This window comes from Trematomus bernacchii, unplaced genomic scaffold, assembly GCF_902827165.1.
Source record: "Trematomus bernacchii unplaced genomic scaffold, fTreBer1.1, whole genome shotgun sequence".
Lineage (NCBI taxonomy): Eukaryota > Metazoa > Chordata > Actinopteri > Perciformes > Nototheniidae > Trematomus > Trematomus bernacchii.
Window position 1 is genome coordinate 33,227 of NW_022987899.1, and position 9,274 is coordinate 42,500.

The following is a 9,274-nucleotide window of genomic DNA, read 5'->3' on the forward strand; positions in this document are numbered from 1 at the left end:
CAGCAGCCAGCCAGCCAGCCAGCGAGCGAGAGAGCGACCGACCGACCGCGCGCGAGAGCCAGCCAGCCAGCCAGCCAGCCAGCCAAGCCAGCGAGAGCGAGCGAGCGAGAGAGCGAGCGAGCTCCAGCCAGCCAGCCAGCAGCCACAGAGCCAGCCAGCCAGCCAGCCAGCCAGCCAGCGAGCAACGAGCAGCAGGAGCGAGCGAGCGAGCGAGCGAGCGAGCGCGCGCGCGGGAGCGAGCCAGCCAGCCAGCCAGCCAGCGAGAGAGCGAGCGAGCGAGCGAGCTAGCGAGCGAGCAGCGAGCGAGCGAGCGATCGAGCGATAGCTATCGAGCGATCGAGCGAGCGAGCGAGCGATCTATCCATCCATCCATCCATCCATCCATCGATCGATCTATCGATCTATCTATCTATCTATCTATCTATCTATCTATCTATCTATCTATCTATCTATCTATCTATCTATCTATCTATCTATCTATCTATCTATCTATCTATCTATCTATCTATCTATCTATCTATCTGTCTCTCTATCTATGGAGCGTTGCTAGCTCTTTGCTGGAGGCAGAGAAGCAGGAAGCCGAGCTGACTGCAGAAGAAGAAAGAAAGCAGCTCTTTGTTGCTCACCAGCCTGTTAAATCTGCCATGCTCGCTTCCTCACACACTCACCACCTCACGCTGGAAACACACACACACACACACTGCATCTGTTTTGAAGTTGATTTACCACCTCCAGACTGAGAAGGATGTGGGCTGCAGCAGAACTGGGATTGTCACTAGCTGTGATGAGAATAGACGCAAACAATGGTTGAACAACAACAGAAACACGAATTATGATTTATGTTTGTGTACTGTATCTTTCTCTTTCACACATGGTTGCACACAATTACTGTATATCATGTACATACTGCAATGTCCTCCAACCTGTTGATTACACCTTTATAAATATACCACTAATCTGTATTGCACTTTCTAGGTCAATGGCACAAAGAATATTATGTAAAGCAAGCTGACGGTTAAAGAGGCCCTATTGTGCTTTTCCTATAGTGTGTAATGTAGGTTTTAAGCTAAGCTAGTGTGAACCATCTCTTCCTAGCTGTATCTTAACAGGGTTAGGTAACATATCTCAGGTAACCCACTGCAGATAAAAGAAGCATCTTTCCATTGAAATAATCTTCTTTTACAGTTGTTGATTGAGCAATGATAAGTCAACACAAAATGGCTACAAACACATTCAAGTGGGCTGTGTGCTTTCCAGTCTGACCCACTGGATGAGACCTTGGTACACCATTTGATGCAAGCCCTCTTTATTCCTATGGAAGTGTCTAGATGGCACATCACATTGCCTGACTCGAGAACATTCTGGTATCTGCTCCCATTAAGCATCTGACTTGCATTTTCCTTAAGCCCCACCTCAAATCAACTCTGTCAGGTTCAGTCTCAGCTCAGTCAAATTAATGGAGAGGGAAAATCCCCTCGGGCTTTTTTTCTTTTTTGGCTATAAGCACATCTTTTAGGAACTAATGAATTGAATAAGGGCTATTCAAGTATTCATTACATTACATTACATTACATGTCAGTTGTTAGACGCTTTTATCCAAAGCGACTTACATACATCCAGTACTGTGGACAATCCCCACAGGAGCAATTTGGGGTGAAGTGTCTTGCCCAGGGACACAACGACATGCTGACTGCAGTGGGACTCGAACTTGCTACCCTCTGATTTGAAGTCCAGCACACTATCCACTGAGCCACAGCCACTGAGCCAGCCTGTTCAGATGAAGTTGCTTTAGCCTAAAACAATCACACGCTGACTAACAGACATCTCTGAGAGAGAGAGAGAGAGAGAGAGAGAGAGAGAGAGAGAGAGAAGAGAGAAGAGAGAAGAGAGAGATAGAAAAGAGAGAAGAGAGAGAGATATTTGCGAGTTGCATAAGAACTGGTAAGATAGCAGGGTTTCCCACACATAGACTTTACGTGGGCGGGCCGCCCAGGTATATTAACGGTATAATTCGCGAGCCATTTAGGTTTAATTTTTTTAATCCGTCCGCGAGCATGACGGCATCTGCGATCCCTCGCTCTACCCCTCGCTATCGCGTGAAGGGTCTGCTTTATGCGCTCCGCACAGTAACCCTGCTGCGAGGCTCCGGCGAACAGTTCATGAGCGTGCTCACTAGCGCACCTCCACCCCCAAAAAGTGATGTGCACCCCTGCTTATACTACCGTTCGACTAAACTTTGCTTCACCTTCCAGCTCACTTCCTGGGTGCTTAATATGAGCATGGCATTGGCTGTGTCAATCATGCAGCATTGTCCAACCCATCCCCTATCTGAGCCCTATCTACTTTGTGAGGGCACGGTTGCTGCATCCTGGGCTTAACGCCCCACAAAGGTGTTTTATCCCCTTTAACAGAGTGATAATTTGTGAAGCTAGACCTCTATCGCTGACACAGCGCTGTGGAGACGTCTAGCTATGCAAAATGTGTTTGCTTTCATGGCCTTGGTTTGAGTTAAGGCATAGCAGATGCTGTGGTCATAACATACACGGCCAACAACTTGGAGTTAAATGACCTGTGGAGGACTCTGCTTTCACACTGCCAGGATGCTCATCCAACGAGGGAGAGGACGAGAGGGTGGAGCCTGCAAGGGTGCAAGGGAAGGAGTGAGGGAACAGGGTAAATTAGGAGTAATGTGTCGAGGATGTAATGTGCATATTAATGAGGAAGGGTTGGGTTAGCCTTGGAAGTTGGTGATTAAGATGTATGGGTTAGAGAGAACCGGACAAACATGAGGGAAAGGCAGAGCTGAGTCTGAGGTGGTGTAACTCTCAGCATCTATTAATAGCTTTTCATCTTATGGAGTGAACGTCAGTAGACTATTTGTCTAGAGGGAGCTGTGGCCAGAATCACTACTGTTGGCACTCTCAGCAAAGCACACACCCATCTCCATAAGATCCCAATTGGCCTTTAAAGCACTGCTGATACAGACGGTTAGGAAACATATTTAGTAACCTGAAGTTTGTGTCAAAATGCGTTATTTTGTAGTGCTTCAAACACTACAGCTTCTGTAGTGTTTGCGACCACACAATGCATGGATACAGAACATTTGTAAACCCTCCCATGTGTGTGTTATTGGCTCTTTTAATCTGCTGTCGTACACTGAGGTCGTATATTAAATGCCACACCCTCTCACACTCCACTGACTCTCATTTCGCACAAAGGTGTGCTTTAAAACACTGGGTGATGGGCTCATGATTGACCCCCCCTGTGAAGCTGCTGATGAATGTAAACAGAGGGTGTGAAGTGCAGCGCTCTCCAATAAAATGAGGAACTGGTTGGAAGTCAAAATGAGTTACGAGGCGTGAGTGCAGCTTATTGTTAAAAAAACAAACAAATCACAAAGACCAAATACAGTAGCAGATGGTCTTTTACAGAGGTAAGTGGAGTTAACACAGTGTGGGACCACTGAAGTAGACGTAAGCTGATAAGGAAATACACAATGAGATACATACCCATAAAGCATACCAGGGTTTATGTCATAGCCTCCGTTTAGACAAGACCCCTAAGAAGTGTTTATAATTGGTAATAGCATTTATTTTTCATAATTGGAAACACCCAGCAGTAAAATGAAAAAGAGACATTTTCAAAAAACCCACACTTTAAAAAGTTAAGTCCACTCTAGGTAAATAATACATGTTGTTCATTATATTATTGGACACTATTATGATCACGCTCTAAATGTCATGATAAAACAAGGTGTTTTCGAGTCGTTTTCAACACCTCCACACGCTTCTGTAGTTTACGTTTTTTCATTGTCATCCCGGGAAGTGTCTGTGTGTTTACTCAGCCGTCATAAAGGGGTATTTAAATACCTGCTATCATGTGTGAAGCAGTGGTTCTTGTAGAACTGCAGAGCCACCGCCTGGCTGCATTTGTCTCCCTGCTAAATAATATATTCCTGTTTAAGAGTCTCTGTAGGACTGCTACTGACCCACTGACTGCACAAACAGAGCAAACACATTCACACATATACACTATCATCCATACATCACACAGAAACGACTTGCACAACGTGGTTCGGATGCCTCCAGACAGAAGTACAAAAGCATTCAGAACTCGTGCACTCGCAGACTTACACTAAAGCCCAGCTGTCTCAGAAGCAGTGTGGGTTTAACAGGAACATTTTTAGTCTCTGTTGAGTTGTGTGCATGCCTCTGAGCAGAACTCACACAGCGTGCCCAGGAGTTTCTCTTTTTTGAGAATGGTAGCAGGGAAAACAGGATAAAACATGAGGAAGTAGAAACCTCTCTCGGTGCTGCGATCATCATAAAAAAAACTACTTTTATGGGTGAGCAGGTTTTGTACGTTTCACTGTAACTTGTAATTTTGTTCTAGATGTTTACTTTTGTTCAATGTCTTTTCTCTACCGTATATATTATACAAGTAGTATTTCATTATTCCTGAGGAGTGATTTTGTTACCACTGATACTTAATGTGAGCCCATTAAGAAGATAGCATTCATGGCCATGGGGTGTTGGCATCATTATTGTGTTTTTTAACTCTCGTCAATATAGTTTTACTGCGCCTAATTATGGTATTCCAGATGGACCTCATGCATCATTCTGGCAGCTATTGTACATGGAGGCTACTAGTTAAAACTGAATATCTAAATCTCATTTTAAACATTTACTACTGCAGTGGAAATAAATCTGCTTTTGTGTTTGCAAAAGCCTTTGTTTACTTCTGTAACACAGTGACATCGCAATGTCACACTTGCACTTCTACTGGCTAGTGCTCCAACACATTGTACGTGATAGGCTAAGGGGCGGGACGTTTCCAACACATCTCTAAGCGATTGACCAATCACAGCAGAGCTTGACTGGGCTCTCGTTTCAGACCGTCGCATACTTTTTGAACATGGGCAAAATTATCTTTAGTATCATTTTGTTGAAGTTGTTCGAGTTTTTTTTTCCTGCAATTTGATTGGATGCTGTCAGATTGGTTCAAAAGTGTCCTGTTGCGATAACGAATACAAAAAAACTCAAAACTAAAGTTTCTTCTTGCTGGTAAGTATTTAGTCCTTTATTATGAGAGACTCATCAACACGTGAATGTAACACTGACACACTCTCAGTTGATTTGTAAGTCAGCCGAACCTCAGACACACAGCATGTTTTTATCACTTGGAAATGCTTAAAGGTTAGAACAATAAATATGAAAGATTGTCCTCCAATATTTGTCCAATGTTCTATTCAACATTGCGCGTTCCAAAACAAATATAACAATTATAGAAACAGCTAAATAATATTTCCCTATGCAGTTGTTACTACAGGGAAACATTTTAAAGGTCAGAACATCTAATGGACTAACACACACACACACACACGCACGCACGCACGCACACACACACACAAACTGCACTGAACAGACATACAGCTGAGGTAAGTTTGCAACGTCCTCCTCAAAATGAAGGGTGTGAAGAGCAGAGAGTGAAAGATGGAGAGGAAGGGAAGATGGATTGAGGTGCTTAAGAAAATGATGCATCATCACACTTTCACGCTGTTCCCCGTCTCTGGAGGGTGTGGAAGAGCGAGTGTGTGCATGTGTGTCATCAGTAAGTTCTTGCATGCTTTTAAATGTGTGTGTAGATGTGTGTAGATGTGTGCATGCGAAAATGCTGACAGAACGTTCTAGTAGTCGGGGGGGGGGGTCGTCATTACTCGTCCCTGCCATCAGTGGAAGAGCCAATTTCCATTTAAAAGAGCACTCTGCTCATCTTTTCCCTTTGCTCTCCACCTCTGTCCTCCTCCATCTCCCTCCTCCAGTGAGTGCCATCCTCCTGATCTCTCCTGGCCGTCTCTTTTACTCCACTATGACCCAAAAGCATTCATTTTAATGCCTTCATGCATGCTCTTAGAGCGTCATATGAGAGACTTTATACTTTACTCTTTCATTCCTGAGTGCATAGAGAGCTCTGTTTTGTGGAGCGCAAGGATTGGAACAGAAAAATGTAGGGCTTTTAAAGGTGATGGCTCAGAACAAAAAGTAATAACACGTCAGAAACTTTACGGGAAAATGGATTAGACTGGAATATTTCTTCCTTTCCTGAATGTTCATGATGGAAGCGTGATTTCTGGAGCAGGAAGTGGCTTTTATGGGACCAACAGGACTCCAAATAAGTGATAATGTTACTCCCTGCTATTTAGTTTGCATATAAGCTTAAAGTTGATGTGATAATATCTCAAGTCACTTTTTCAGTTCCTAGATTCATTTGGTTAAAGACTTACGCAGCGTCCACACGGCGGCGTGCGTTGAAGCTTGCCAGTGGGCGTGTCTGAAACTCGACCAACAACCAATCACATGAATCTCCCGCCCCGGACACACAAGCACGCGGTTTGATTGGCTAGAGCTTGTACTGGCATATGATTTGATTGGCTGACGCTTCCGTCGAAGCTTCAAAAGTTGAGAAAAGTTCAACTTTTTTCAACGAGCAAAGCGAAGCGACGGAACCACAATGCAGTCCGGCAAAGCGTGACGTCACCCCATTCAAAGTGAATGGGCAGAAGCGTTGAAGCTTCAACGCATGCCGCCGTGTGGACGGGCCGTTAGCATGCAACAACCTCTCTAATTAGCAAGAGCATGCAAAAGTGCCATTGAAGCACACATATCATGAATCACTTTATGGTAGTATATTAAAATGGTAAAGAAAGTTGATACACGGTGGCCTGTACCAGCAATTAAGAAAAGTGTACAATGAAGATGTTCAGTATTAAATAGCTAGTAGAAAATGTAAAATGGCATTGGGACACAGTCAAAACACCATGTCTGAATTTGTGTTATGTTTAAACTTTCATTTGTCTAATTTGATTCATCTTAAGAAAAAAGAAAGAGTGTGGGAGGTGTATATATCCAAATTGATATGAAAATGTTGTCTCTTTGAAACTAGTTTAAAAACCTCCTAAATATGATACATCTCATCTGGCATCACAAGCTGTTCTGTGCAGCACCTGAGGTGACAAACACATTTTTATTACACTCGTCTTACAGAAGACTCTAATGGGATAATTTGTAATAAAACTGCACTTTTTTTTCATCCTGTTAGATTCTCTGTAAAGCCTTTTAAAAGACCCCAATTTCATGTCGAGTCGATTCTAATTCTTCAGACCCGCTTTGAGGATCGATTGAAAATGACAATTTAATCCTGGGTGTTAGAGGAGAGACGCTTAAAGAGAAAGGAGCTAGAAAGTGCTCTCTAGTCTTCTCTTTGCTCCGTCTTTTATTTTCTCCTGATAGCAGCACACTGAGCGACTCGACCTCCTCCATCTCCTCACAGGAGACCCAGAGGGAGAGGCTGGGGTCTGTAATCCCTGCAGCATGTCCTCCCCACAGGAAGCTTTCACACAATGCTGCTCTTTAGCCACGGTTCAGGGCCACAACATGGCTGCACATCGACTGGTAAACATCACAGCTGTCTGTCTGATGTCTACATGATGTCCGCCTGACTGAACCCCAGGGGCATTGTTAGGATCAGGTGACATTGTACAGTTTTCCACCTCTCTCTGTACATAGCCATGAGAACCTGTGTTAAGGGAGGGCTTGATCTCCAGGGGGTCCAGAGGCAAAGCTCTCCCGGAAAGTTATAAAGGTCACCTATTACGCAAAATCCACTTTCTCAAGTCTTTTATTCGCTAACATGTGTCCCCTCTTCTTCATGTCTCTTCTACATCAACATGTGTCCCCTCTTCTTGATGTCTCTTCTACATCAACATGTGTCCCCTCTTCTCCATGTCTCTTCTACATCAACATGTGTCCCCTCTTCTCCATGTCTCTTCTACATCAACATGTGTCCCCTCTTCTTCATGTCTCTTCTACATCACCATGTGTCCCCTCTTCTTCATGTCTCTTCTACATCAACATGTGTCCCCTCTTCTCCATGTCTCTTCTACATCAACATGTGTCCCCTCTTCTTCATGTCTCTTCTACATCAACATGTGTCCCCTCTTCTTCATGTCTCTTCTACATCAACATGTGTCCCCTCTTCTCCATGTCTCTTCTACATCAACATGTGTCCCCTCTTCTCCATGTCTCTTCTACATCAACATGTGTCCCCTCTTCTTCATGTCTCTTCTACATCAACATGTGTCCCCTCTTCTTGATGTCTCTTCTACATCAACATGTGTCCCCTCTTCTTCATGTCTCTTCTACATCAACATGTGTCCCCTCTTCTTCATGTCTCTTCTACATCAACATGTGTCCCCTCTTCTTCATGTCTCTTCTACATCAACATGTGTCCCCTCTTCTTCTTGTCTCTTCTACATCAACATGTGTCCCCTCTTCTTCATGTCTCTTCTACATCAACATGTGTCCCCTCTTCTTCATGTCTCTTCTACATCAACATGTGTCCCCTCTTCTTCATGTCTCTTCTACATCAACATGTGTCCCCTCTTCTTCATGTCTCTTCTACATCAACATGTGTCCCCTCTGTGTAAAGAGACTCTGAAAGTTTCAGGAACAAAGATTCTCTCTCTTTTTGTCCTGATCCATTTATATAAAAACCTGTCTGAAAATGAGCTGATCAGATTTTGGCCACTTTATTACCATTGCAACAACTGCAAACAATAATGTGGACTCTTGGTGACAGGCCTCTTTCTATCTTTTACCCGATTATCAATATGATATTTAGAATGATTAATTAATGTCATACCAACTTGTAGGTAATATATCTTGATTCTAAGCATTGATTCTTTTTATTTAAATCTTAAAATGTGCTAAAGTGTAGTTAAAGTCTATTTCACCTTATTCCTCCAGAACACATAAAGCGTTTTGTTCTCCAAAAACTTAAACAAATATATTCTTAAAGCTCCCATGTCATGCTTTTCCGGTTATTACCCGTCCCCTTGTGTGTTATGAAGGTTTTTATGCATGTAAACGGTGTGCAGAGTCAAAACCCTCAAAGTACACCCTGTAGCGAGTAAAACTCTAACACAGAAAATACCTCCCCAAAACGCCTCGTTGGAGATACGTCACTGCCCATTTGAGTCTTCCATTTAGTTCCGGGTACCGCCTGATGTCATGCGGTACCCGGAACGAAATGGACCAATCCCGAAGAGCTATGGCCACACCAGCAGCGGCGTGTTCCTCCTCCAGAGGTTCGAAGAACCGGCATTTCACAGACGAAAGCTTCCAAAACATTGCCCAGTTTGAGGCCGGATATGCACAGCTTGTTTGGACCGTTTGGAGCAGGGGAAGATCTGGGTATACAACCTGTAAGTTTGCAT

At 43.8% G+C, this 9,274-nt stretch overlaps 1 protein-coding gene across 1 annotated transcript in view; it reads right to left on the bottom strand.

Annotated features, from left to right (window-relative positions):
* LOC117470074 (calsyntenin-2-like) overlaps window positions 1-9,274 on the bottom strand; it is a gene marked incomplete at its 3' end in the record, with an annotated part of 240,860 nt that overhangs the window by 5,651 nt on the left and 225,935 nt on the right.